The 13041-nt window shown below is 39.4% G+C and overlaps 1 protein-coding gene across 1 annotated transcript in view; it reads left to right on the plus strand.

The window, feature by feature from the left end:
* Positions 1–13041, plus strand: part of LRRC8C (leucine rich repeat containing 8 VRAC subunit C) — a 73964-nt gene that overhangs the window by 24491 nt on the left and 36432 nt on the right. The window lies entirely within an intron of this gene.

A 13041-nucleotide genomic window follows, 5' to 3' on the forward strand; every position in this document is an offset into this window, starting at 1 on the left:
CAAGCTGCAGGAGTTTGGATAGCAGGGGATTTTTCCAAAAAAATCTATCCCAGACTATTCTGTTTCTGAGTTCAGGCTGTGAAAGTTAAGATACCTGTTGATTGCTGCTTTCATTTTTTACTCCATCCCGGGGCAATCTCATGCTAAGTTTTACAGCTCTGCCGGTCGTCATGTGTGTTGGTCTGGCTCACACAAATCCGTGGGGTTTGAATCCATACAGAGAACTGAGGAGTAAAGAGAAGGGATAACTCGCTTTGAGTCTCCTTGTTTACGGGTCTCTTGCCCACGTATTTGACTACAGCTTCTTATTTATCTTTTATCCCCAATACTTGACATGTATAGTTGGATAACAAATGTTGAAAGAGTGAGGGAGGAAGGAAAGAGGGAGGGAGAGAGGAAGAAATAAGGATATCAGAGGGAACAAAAAAGAAAATTAAAAACAGACCAAAGACTGAATTTCCTGCATGTAACTCGGAAGCCAGCCCCTGGATTTTGAGCGCAGGGTCTCCACCGCACCGCGTTTGGACCTCACGGTTGCTACTCGTGTTTAGTCCCAGGAAATCACTGGTCTGACTGGCCCCCGAGATTCTGAAACAACCTTCCCTATTTGTGATGAGAATTTTGTGAATTCAGTACCAAGTATGGGCTACTCAGCCAGGACTGTGGGCATCTCCGCTCTGGATGAACAGGAGTTGGGGCGTCACGCGGGGGACCCAGGAGGCGCAGTGGAGTTTGGCTCACGTGGCTTAGCAGGTAGAACTGCTGCAGTCTACAGGCTTCTACAAAAAGCTTGCTTGGGGTAAATTTTCATAAACACGGTAAATAAAGACTCTTGGTGAGTCTTGGTGGCTTTTTGCCATTTCAGCCTGAGGACATGTAACTCGTGGCCCTCTTGGTCTCGTGGAATCAGGACCAGTTCAGGCTACACTGACCCTGTGTCTCCAGAGACAGAAAACACGAGGCCCAACCTTATTCAAAGTAAACAAAAACAAAATATTTATAGTGAGTGATGGAGCACAAAATGATACGTCTCAGAGCGGGGACACAAAACCACACTGCAGACCTTTCTGCAGGAATGGTCTCCTGGCTCTGGCCTCCAGCTTTCCTGAGATAACAATTCCTACCTGTACTTCATATGTCCATGGGGGCATCACTTGCTCACCCCCAGCAGCTGAGCCCCTCAGTATGCTATCAGGGTATCCTAAACTTCCAGTTCACCATACCTGTCACAATTATGATCGAATGGCTTGTGTAATTATTTACTCTGTCTTTCCACCGCAATGTAAGGTTCATAAGGACGGGTTATGTCTCTCTTACTCATTGGCACATCCACATTGCTGAGCTCAGTATCTTGCAGATGAGCTACTCTAGTACTTGTAGAAAGCATGAATAGTGCTTCCAGGCACTGTGGTAGGTGCTAGGGATATAAAGATGTTCGATGCCACTGCATTTATCCTTGAGAAACTTTGTGCACTTGCAGTAGCAATCGCCAATGATTTAGCCTCTCTCGGCCTCCAGAAGGGACCCAGGTGAATGAAGGTCCTATGGTTTTCTCTGCCTCACTTTCCCAAATCCCACTTCTTTCCCACAAGAATCCCAACACTGCCCTGGTTTGTAACTAAGGACACTGAGTAGAAGTGAACCAACGTGCCTTTCCGCTGATATCTGTTTCTTTGTTCAGTGGAAATGTATTTTGTTTTTGCGGAAACATTTGAATTTATGTCTGTGTAACCATTTTTTAGGTCCCTAGGACATTGGTCTGTTAAGTTTTTAACGTGGAAAAAAACAGTTTTTAACATAGATCATCTGAAAATAGTATCAACATTAAACAACTAAAAACAAACCCCACAGTTGTTCCATAAACCTTCTCTTCCCTTGACCCTAAGCCACCCAGAAGATCCTCCACTCATTCCTAAATCCCCACTTTACTTCAGAACTTCCAGCATATCTGTTTTGAAATGTTTGACTTTTAAAAGTTAAGTTTTCTTGTTTCTTCCTTAGTTTTTCCTACGAAAGCTAATGTTTTAAGTTTCTTTGACCTTGCTACACAATTTTTGATTTTTTAGGATTTGTGATTAATACTTAACCCCCCCAGATTAAGAACTCTTGAATCAGTTTTGCTCCTTTCAAGCATCCCCTGCCCACCTTTTCACCCCACTGTTGAAGTTACTAGAAAAAAACTCCACTTCTGAAACTGTCTTCAGATAACTAGGTGTCACCGTGCAGGCTGGTATATTTCTTGGCTTCAGTATCCTGTTTTCTGCGTCTCAACCATTTTTAAACATAAATTTGTCAGGGTTCTCAGTATCTTTGAAATAGTTTTCTCAGGAAGACTTTATCGGGCTCCAAGCCATCTTTCTTATTAGTAATAGCAACTGCAAGTAAACAGTTTCAAAAATACTATACAGTTTATTATAAAGATGGCACTGAGTTGGGTGTTACTCCAAATTAGCTTATGGACTTCAAATTTTTTTGCTCTATTTTCTTTTTGCTGACAAAGTATTCAAATGAGTAAGTCTGAGATCTCACACTTACACTGTTCTCGTAACTTTGTTTTTAATCAATTATTCATTTATTTGATGACTGTATGCTGAGCACCTATTATGTGCCAAGGACTGTTAGGTGCTGGGAAAACAGTGGAGACCAGCATTAATCCAAGAACCACTCGAATGGAGAGTGGTGTCTGTGACAGGGCCCATCAAGGGACGTCCGCCGTGCTGTGGGAGCTGCTAGTGCTGAAGTCGACCTTGTCAGGAGATCAGGGATGGCTCCATGAGCAGGTGGCGCTGGGCGGAGCTCTGCAGGCTGTGTAGGAGTCTGCAAAACAAAGGGGGATGGAAAGAACATTCCAGTTACAGTATTAGCACCACAAGGCCCTGCTACAATTGCTTAGATCTCCTTTATAGTGACTTTTTCAGAGCCACACACATCACTCGACCTTTGTAATTATGTCACGTACATCACTAGTTTCACTGTTTCCATTGTGATAGATTTTGTGCTCTTTTTGTTTGTTTGTTTTTAATCTAAATAACATAGCTTCCAAAACAGGTGTATTTTAATGAATGATTCATATATTCCAAGCATTTCTTTCATTTAGAATTTTGGCACAGTCTAGGTCTGAGAGGCAAGTAGCCTTTGACCTATTCTAGAGCCTCCGTATAAAGAAACCTTTATGTCCTCCCTCAGATTCTAGAATCCAAGACTCTAGGACTATCAGATATCATGTTAGATTGTATTTAGCTTTGCAGTGAGAAATAAGGGTTGGAAGAGGGAACTCATGTAATGTCTAGCTTTGGAAAAGATGGCCATTAAATCAGTGTGTTAAATTTAGAACTGAACCCCAAAAATATTTTTCTTGTAAGCACAAAACCTTCAATTAAATGTTTATTCGTTGGATGAACAAAAACCAAATATTCTAATTTTCACGTCAGTTTTAATATTCTTTTTTAAAAAATATATCTTTATTGATTTCAGTTTTAATATTCTGACAAAAAAAAAGTCTGGTAGTTGTTGCTTCTTCCTGCAGAGTTCGGGGTGTTTTTCATGGAGGCTTGAAGACCCAAACTTCTTTCTTCCATCATTTTACTGAACACATCCAAGGGGAGAGTCAAAGAGCTGATTTCCTACGAATGAAAAGCCTCAAACAGAATTATTCAGCAATTAGTTTTCTTGCTATTAAGAACCCTTCTATGATCCCTGATCTTAAAAGGGAAATTTTAAATGGTAGGTTCCTGTAAAATGAGTTTAATAAAAAGAACAATAAATTGATTCTACTATAAATCCATTAGCCTTTTAGTCTCTCACTTTAAACACCAATCTCTTGTTCCCTGAGCAGTGTTACTTTGTTTCCTATTTGTTGTATTTAACATAGCTGGAAATTTTAAAATTTTACCCCATTAAAAAGAAAAAGCTTAGTGGGAAAGTTTTGATACATTGCTATAGCTTCCTTGACACACTTTTGGTTGACTGTGCTTTCCTAAGTACCAGTCTATCTATATTTGTGAAAAGGTATTTGTAAAACACATCAAACTTCCTGCTGGAACAACAGAAAACTTTCCCCACATAGAATCATTTGGAATTTAACTCAACAAACTATTGAGCATTTTAGGCCATGGAACTAGCAGTAAGAAATAAAAGGTGACCCCTGCTTTTTCAGAATATTCTAGACTCTAGAAGGTGAAAAATAAATAAGGAAACATTAGCTTGAATGTTTTGAAGGGCAGGACTCTTACTGCCTTCTCCACGTTCCTCTCCTTGGATCCTTCTCAAGAAGAAAGGAGCCCTCCACACAGACTCTCCGAACTTGCTCGGTTTGGATTTTCTGGCCTGTACATACATGTATGATCGTGTTGTGTCTGCTGCTTAGAACTATGGGACTTCCTTTGCTCAAGGGGGAAAACTAGGTTGGAGATAAATCACAGTCTCTTTTTAGCCTTTGGAGGGAGACATGACCTTCAAAAAAACAATCATTACAGATTTCCTCAATTGAATTCTAGGCTTTGTTTTTGGATGTTGAGATTGATAAGAACGGAAACCTTTTCCAAGTCACATTTGAATGATATCGAGAGTTAGAGGGGAAATACACAGTCGTTCCAAGGATTTAGGTTCCTTTGGGGGAGGGGTGGGTAACTATACACTCTACCTTCTGGAAAATTGTACCTGATTTCAAAGAGAGAGAAACAATATGGAATGAAGAGGTGACCAAGAAGACCAGTGGGATGCAAAGAGCTGAAGCCATGTCTCAAAGGGACTTTAGGTATATTCAGGAGAACAGAGATGAGAGAGGGAATAAGTGACATCTGGTGATCATCATTTCTGGTTAGTTTTTAAAAGACTATTAGATCACACTTTAGCCTCATTTCAGAAAAGATTTCTGAATTTAAATTTACTTAAAATATATGAAATAAGCATTAAATAATTATTAGCACTGTACAGATGTATAAATGCAACATTCCAAACCATTATAAACAAGACTTCTGTGTTTCAATTTGTTTTCTGTCACTTGTTTCTTAACAAGGTAATGTTCTGATAAGGGTGTCACAAAATTGAGCCACTGGGTACAAGCTGAGACCTAAGAAGTCATCATTGATCGACACATCCTCTTTATAACTAGTGACAGAACATTGTGCATTAAAATACCAGTGAACGAACCTTAACTTTGAAATTATAAATTATTCCTGACTCCTTTCCTCTTCTCAGGCATTCTCTTTAGTAGTGGGTGTTCTTTGAATAATCATTATTTACAGTGTGAAGCTAAACAGTAATAGTCGCTCTTTTATTTATTGTAGTGTCATCCAGGATAATACCATAATAGAAGAGTTTGGTCTTTACTACAAAATGCTTGATTGGGTAGGTGCATCTGTTTGTGAGTGTGGGTGTATGTTTAGGTCTAATTCAATTTAGCAAATATTTCTTGAGGCTCTATTCTAAGGCATGGTGGCAAATTCTCGAAGATACTAAGATAAACAAGATATAAACCCTGTTCTCAGTGAAATAAAAACAACCACCTCTTTAAATGCACCCTTGGCACAGAAAACAATAACCACATGAACAAAAAAGAAGATCAGCTACAATTCATGCTTTTACAGGAATTTCTTTAATACACATCCTCCTATGAGAATGTATATGAGCAAGGGTAGGTCCTTTGTTAACTTTCATTTCCCCAGGGTCTAGCACAGTACCTGACATATATTACACTCACAATTATTTATAGCATGCGCATGAGTAAATGAGAGTCCTCTATGCTCGTGAGAGAGAAAAATCAGCTGCTGATCGTTTGTAACAAATTTTTAGTGGACTCAAAGGCTTATGAATGTGATAAACATAAGCATGGAAACTATAATACAAAGCAGACCCTTGAGATGTGTGGCTTGAAGCAGAGTGATTAAAGGGATTAAAAAAAAAAAGTGCAAAATATAATGAGGAAGAGGTATAATATCTTCCTTGGTTAAAAAGGAATGAGAATTGCTGGGGAGGAGTACTGTTTGCTCCCTACTACCACCTCCCTTAGAAAAACAGGTTAAGCGTAATTTGAATATTTTCTAAATAATGTGATCGGGCCATTAACTTAATGTATGACATCATAGAAATAGCTAAGGAGATGATAATACAGAAGTCTGTTGGGCTGCAAGTTCACCCTGCCTCTTACTATTTCTTCTAAGTAAAGTTCTCATTGATGGGGATATAAGAGCACTATAGCTTAAGAATCATTTAAATGTATTAATAACATTTTATTTTTTAATTTTATATTATCAAATAGGAACATAAAAAGAGAAATTTAGTATGGGAGATATTCTATTTAAACTCTTTGTTTCTTAGTATATGTTAGATTCTTTACATTCGAATCAGCATGAGGTAGTGTTAACTAAGAGCAATAGAGTGAGGGGTAAGCTTTGGTTAGAAGTCCTGGCTCGTCATTACCTGTGTCCCTTGGACAAGTCACCTCATCTCTCTTGGCTCAAGTTTTTTACTCCTAAAATGAGAGTTATGGACTGGGTGGCCTTTCAGGTTTTACAACTTTATAACCCATTTATAATTTTTAAATTAAACACATTTTTATAGAGCCATATAATTACGGTCTGCTCCAGTAGATTTTTCTAGAAATAGTTTGTCATATGTACCACAGCTACAGAGTAAAACACAATCTAGAGTCATGCTCTCCCAAGAGAGAAAGATATCTTTTTTTTATGTAATTGGAAAACTTGGCTTTTTATCCTGTTTTTTTTATTTCCATCTTTGCACAGCTAAAGGAAAAGCAGTAGATTCATAATTAATGTTTTGAGCATATCCTGATGACTTTATTTTGATTAATGGAGCCTTTGGGTACAACTGAGAAGAACCCATAAATAAATCATGGCATTTCTGGGCTCTCCCTTTATGGAGAACTTTTTCTCCATACTGGCCTCAGATGTACTAGTATCCTGGCCCTGCACTGCGGGTTGTCCTTCCATGACATTACTCATACATACACTTTCCCGTTACAATTATTATTTCTAAAACTAAACGCAATCGTGCCTGCCGTTCTTCATTATAATTACTACATCTTCACTTTTTTATTCAGCACATACTGAGTGCCTCCTGTATGGCTAGCAGTATCTTCTAGGTAGTGGCAGTACATCACTGCAAAGGAGAACTAACCACGTCCCCGCCTTCATGAAACATATTCCTGGCCCGGCCGGGCGTGGCCCAGTGGTTAAAGCGTCGACCTGGGATCCAGGCGATCAGGGTTCGATTCCCGGTCAGGGCACATGCCCGGGTTGCGGGCTGCAGCCGATCAGTGACTCTCTCATCATTGATGTTTCTCTCTCTCTCCCTCTCCTTTCCTCTCTCTGAAATCAATAAAGATATATTAAAAAAAAACTTATATTCCTGCAGGAGGAGACAGACAGGAACATAGAATAAGTATTTGTGGACAGATTGGGTTGGGGGGTGTAAGAGACAAAGCAGAGTCAGGATGACCCTTAAGATTTTTGGCCTTGGCAGCTGGAAAGATGAGTTGCCATCACGTGTGATGGGAAAGCTGCAGGGGGAGGGCTTTGCTGGGAATGGGGGAGGTGGGGATAGGGGAGTGGAGCTGAGCTGGTTTGGGACACAGTGAGTTTAATGTGTCTAGCGGATCTCCAGATGGAGATGTCAAATAGGCACTTGGGCCATGAGTCTGGATACTGATACAAATTTGCGTTTGGTACAGATGCTGTTTAAAACATTGTGACTAGATGTGATCTCCAGGAGAATGAATGAGTTAGGGAAAAGAAAGCCCCAAAGACTAGGCACTGGGCACTCCAAATACAGAAGTAAGGGAGACAAGGAGGGAACAGCGAAGAAGTTTAAGGAGGAATGGCCAGGGACCGAGAGGAAAACTTAATGGCCCCAGTGTCCTGAAAGTCAAGTAGAGAAGGGTCATATTATGCCACTGCAGCTGATAGAGCAACAAGGTGAGGGCTGAGAATTGGCTGTTAGATTTAGCAACATAGATGAATAATACATGGGGGGGGTGTAGAATTCATATTGTATGGGCTCAGGAATTATTGAATTTTTTTTCCCATCTTTTAAGGAGCCACTCACCATGTTACTGATGACACTTATTATCACTTAGAATTGGCTCTTGTTTCCTTGAATGGTATATGATTGTACTATCTAAAGGTGATGCCAGGAAAAAGTATGGAACAAAGCAAGTGTTAGCTGTAACCACCTGATAGCCATAGAAGAGCAGTGTTAGCAATCAGGTTTGAATCAAAGTTGAGTAAATTTGATATTCTTCAAGTCATGGGTTAATAGAGTAGAATTTGTTCTGCGTAATTAATTCTGGAAAATATAAGATTAAAATTCTCCTGAGAGAGAATGAAGACGGATTGTTTCAGGAAGAGCCAAATAAATGAAAGACATAAGAAACTCTGGGTTTGCAACTACTTTGCCAGTATTCTTTAACAAGGGATTATATGATATGATAAACTTTAGAAGTGAAGGCTTGTGGCTAATAGAGCCATTAAAATGACTTTAGAAAATAAGTGTTTTTAATAAAGGAAGTGTACATTGATTTCTGCAAAAGGACACAGAGCAGAGATCATGTAAAACTTTATATATATTTTAATTAAGATACCAGGATCTCTTGATTGAAGCTGAAATGCCATATTTCCAAAGACAGTATTTAATTAGGCAAACTAAAATCTTACATAACAACTTGGAGATTGGAGTTAGAAGAAATATAAAGATAATCATTTGCATTTCTAAAACAAAACAAAAATTAGTAAAAATAAAATGATGATTGAACTTCAGGGGGGAAAAACTATTTAAACCCAGCAGTTTATTCAGAAGTGGCTCCTACAGCTTAAGATGATAATTCATGAAATTGTCACAAATCACATGGAAATACAACAATAATGAAGAAATCAAGTGTAGTTGTCACTGTAATGTATGACTTTTGGAGGTGCTGAAATTTGTGTAAGAAGAATACTAAAAGATTTTCAGTTTTGAAATCAAAAGTATCCATCATTCCTTTACAGTTTTGGAGGTTTTTATTCAGCTCCCCCTTTAACACCCACCCCCTTTTCCCCTATTAAAACTTATTCCAAAGATTAATGCTGTGCTAGATATTGGCTTTGAGCCTTGTGCTATGTTAAAACCATAAAGTCTGTATGTGTATATATTTACATCTGTGTGTATATTGTACATCTAACTACATACATTTATGTGTAGTATATACGTACATACATGACATGTACATACACACACACACACACACACCCCCGAAAGAGGTTAAGGGCATTAAGAGTTGAGTGATAACACTAAAAGGCTATGTCATCTTGACCAGCTATTTTTCTAACAAGTCTTATAGTCCATCTTCAGTAGGCTGTGCCAGTATTAGGAAGCAGTAGATAATATTTAAGTTTCTTAGATTCTTAGACTACTTTCCATGTTAAGAGAATGATGCCTGTGAAGGCAACTCAGCCAGAGACTTGGGGCACCTCACCTGCAGTGAGAGCCCGCAGCTTTGCTTTGCGTAGGAGAGCCATAGGTAAAGGAACATGAGCCTCTACCTTAGTGCTTCTCCAAGTGTGGTTCATGGAACCTGGTAGCTTCCACCTTTTCAGGGGTCCACAGGGTCAAAATTACTATTTTTTTAAGTCCTCAGCCGCGGATACGTTTTATCGATTTTTAGAGAGAGGAAGGGAGAGAGAAAAACATCAGCATGAGAGGGAAACATCCATCGGTTGCCTCCCATACAAGCCCTGACTGGGTATTGAATCCGCAACCTGGGTATGTGCCCTGACCAGGGAGCAAACCTTCACCCTTTTTGGTCTATGAGACAGCTCTCCAACCAACTGAGCCACCTAGCCGGAGCCAAAATTATTTTCAAATGCGAAAATGTCTTTTGCCTTTTTCACTGATGGTACAAAAGCAGTGGTGGGTAAGGTGCCTTCTCATGAATCAAGATAGACGGACATACCGGACCGTACTGTAGAGATTGTAGTCTTCATTAAAAAAAAAAGCCAGTTTTATTTAATGTCCTCATTACAGTCCTCACTGTAAAATTATTATTTTAATAACTCAACCCTTGGCTGCATGTTGTATGAATACGCTGTGGTGAGAAGGAAGAACATTTAAAGTACTTCTGCTGCCTTTTAAAGTACGATGGGTGTCTCAAGAGAAAGTCCTTATTTGAGTTGTAAGTTGAATTAGCTCCTTTATCATATTACACCAGTTTTACTTGAATAAAACAGCTGATTATTCAGACTTTAGAATGTGGAAGACTTTTTCAAAATGAATGAAGTGACACTTTGAAAAGAACAACTGATATTACAGTTATATTTGCTGCCAGAAATGAAATTCAGACTTTCAAGTGATGATAAGAATTTTGGAAATCTTCTACTCACCACCGTGAGTTTGACAGCTTTACGTTACTTAAAAGCATTTCTGATGAAAGCGGTAGTGATGCTAATGAATGTGATTTTTAATATAATTTGTCAACATTTGGAAGAGCTGCGTAACTCAGTGATCTAATATTTTCCAGATGACCAAAGCATGCATGGGTAAAAGATCCATTCAAAGTGCAAGATAAACGAATGAGTTTTAATATCAGGAGTTTGAAAAGTTGATAGTTTTCAGATTTCATATTGCAGCTAAACAAGTCAGTTTGATATATTATCAAAAGTGAATATCCACAGTTATATGAAAGGGCTGTGAAGATACTTCTACCTTTTCCAAACACATATCTGATTCATACATTTCAGTCAATACAACATATCTCAAAAGATTAACTGCTAAAGCAGACCTAAGGACCCAGTTATCTTCTATTAAACCAGATGTTAAAGAAATTTGCAAAAATGTAGAACAATGCCATTATTCTCATTATTTTTGTTTTATAGAATATAGTTATTTTTATAATATATTTTATGTTAACCTGAAATGGGTTTATTTTTAAATGAGTTAATATATATATATTTTAAATTTCTTGGTTTTAATTTCTAATATGGTAAATATTGATAGGTATAGCCCACATAAAAAAAAATGCTCTTTGCCCTGGCCAGTGCGGCTCAGTTGGCTGGGTGTCGTCCTGTGCATGGAGAAGCTGCCGGTTCAGTTCCTGGTCAGGGCACGTGCCCAGGTTTCGGGCTCAATCCCTAGTAGGGGGGGCATGCTGGAGGCAGCTGATCAACGTTTTACTCTCACATCGATGTTTCTCTCTCTCTCTCCCTTCCTCTCTCTAAAAATCAGTAAAAAGTCTTTTTTTAAATGCTGTTTGAGGACCTTCTCTATTTTAGAGTGCACCAATATATAGTTCTGAGATCAAAAAATTTGAGAACCGCAGGTCTACCCTAGTGCATTTTATTCCTGAAACTGTTCCCCACTTCAAGAACAAGCCCGAGTCCTTCCAAGGTGTTCAGGAACTTCTCATGAAAGGTACAGCCACCAAGCCTGTCCGAGAAGGTAGACTAGAGCACGGGTACTGACTTGTCACGGCGGCCGCGTAGGATCAGCCCCGATGTGATTTGGACAAGCATTGCCTCGTGAACGAGCATCTGAATTCGCTCATGTATGTATTCAACAGACAGTGTTCAAGGCCTCTGCTTTGCTAGAACTGCAGTGAGTGATGGAAATGCGAAATAGAACAAGACAATAGCTTCTGAAGCAAACTTGGAAATTAAGATGAGTTAGTGCCTGTCTGACTGCTGCTGGAACAACTGTGACGAGAAAACACTTGGGGCAGTCAGATTGTAATGATTCATTGAGAAGAAAAGAGGTCATGAAGTGTGAGAAAAGTCAAACTCTGAACTAGCATGACATTTTAATGGCACTAGGAGTACACAAAGTGTTTTATTTAGATTGTATGGCTTGCCTATAACATATTTTGAGAACATGTGCGTAACATAGTTTCTACCTTCAAGAAGCTGGCCGCCTAGTGGTAGTAACAAAATGGAGTTAAGAAAGTTGTGTTTCAGTAAAATAAGGAAATCTTTTTTTTTTTTTTTTAAATAAGGAAATCTTATCCAATGCACAGATGCCAAGTAGATAGGTCATAGGTAAGAGCAGTGCCGAGCAACTGAATTTTCAACACTGTGTTAAGGAACGAATCCAAAGGGAAGACACATTTCTGCTTAAGAAAAAGATAAAGCAGCGAGGCAGTTGGATAACATTTTAGTGTTTCCAAAGATAACCACCAGTAAATTCAAAGGAGTCTTGGCTTTTCTTTGGGCTGGTTATTGTACAGCCTTTTATTCAGGATTAGGGAAGGCAGGCCCAGGAAGCAAGGTCCAGGAGGGTGAGCACCAAGCGTAGCCTTTCCCTGCTCTGTAATTAGACTCTTTAAGAAGAAGGACAAACAGAGTGAGCTAGAGTATTGGGCCCAAAGATGGCAAAAGGGGAGACAGTTTTGGAGTCCTCCTTGGCCGCTTTTCCTCGTGCCAGAAGATAAGGAAAGAACATCCCTTCTCACAGTAGCGGGATGAGTGATTTCCAGTCCTGGATCTAATAAAGGCAGTGGGACTGAGCACTGAGAAAGGGGAATGCAGACCAAGAAAAGGTGCGGCCGTTTCCCCTTTTCCCAGAGGCTCCGTTGCACCCAATTCATTTATCTTCTGTCATTTAGATAGAGATGAGTGTTTTCAGGACCAGCTGATTTCTCAAAAGAGGTAAAGGATTAGTTTGAGGCTCACAGTAAAATATGAGAAGTACAGGAAATAGAGAAAAGCTATCAAGTCAAAAGAACAGGGACCAAAAGGGGTGTGCGGGGGGGGGGGGGGGGTGCAAGACGGAATGAAGATCTCTCCACCCCACCCTCCATCCCCACCCAACCACCACCATCAATGAGATCTTCTCTTTTACAAGACAAGGACCATATGGCAAAGTTGTTTGCCTTCCCCGAGGAGCAAGCAAAATACTCTACATGTAGGGCTCAGTAGATAATACAAACCAATGCTGGGATTACACTTAAAAAGTAGTTTAAAGCAACAATCCAAGGTAGTAAGATTAGTAACAAAAACATCTCAAAAGCTGGGCTCTGCTTTTCCTGGCGTCCTCTTGTTCTGGTTTAGGCAAGAGAGA

The sequence above is a fragment of the Miniopterus schreibersii genome (genome assembly GCF_964146895.1).
Source record: "Miniopterus schreibersii genome assembly, chromosome: 8".
NCBI lineage: Eukaryota > Metazoa > Chordata > Mammalia > Chiroptera > Miniopteridae > Miniopterus > Miniopterus schreibersii.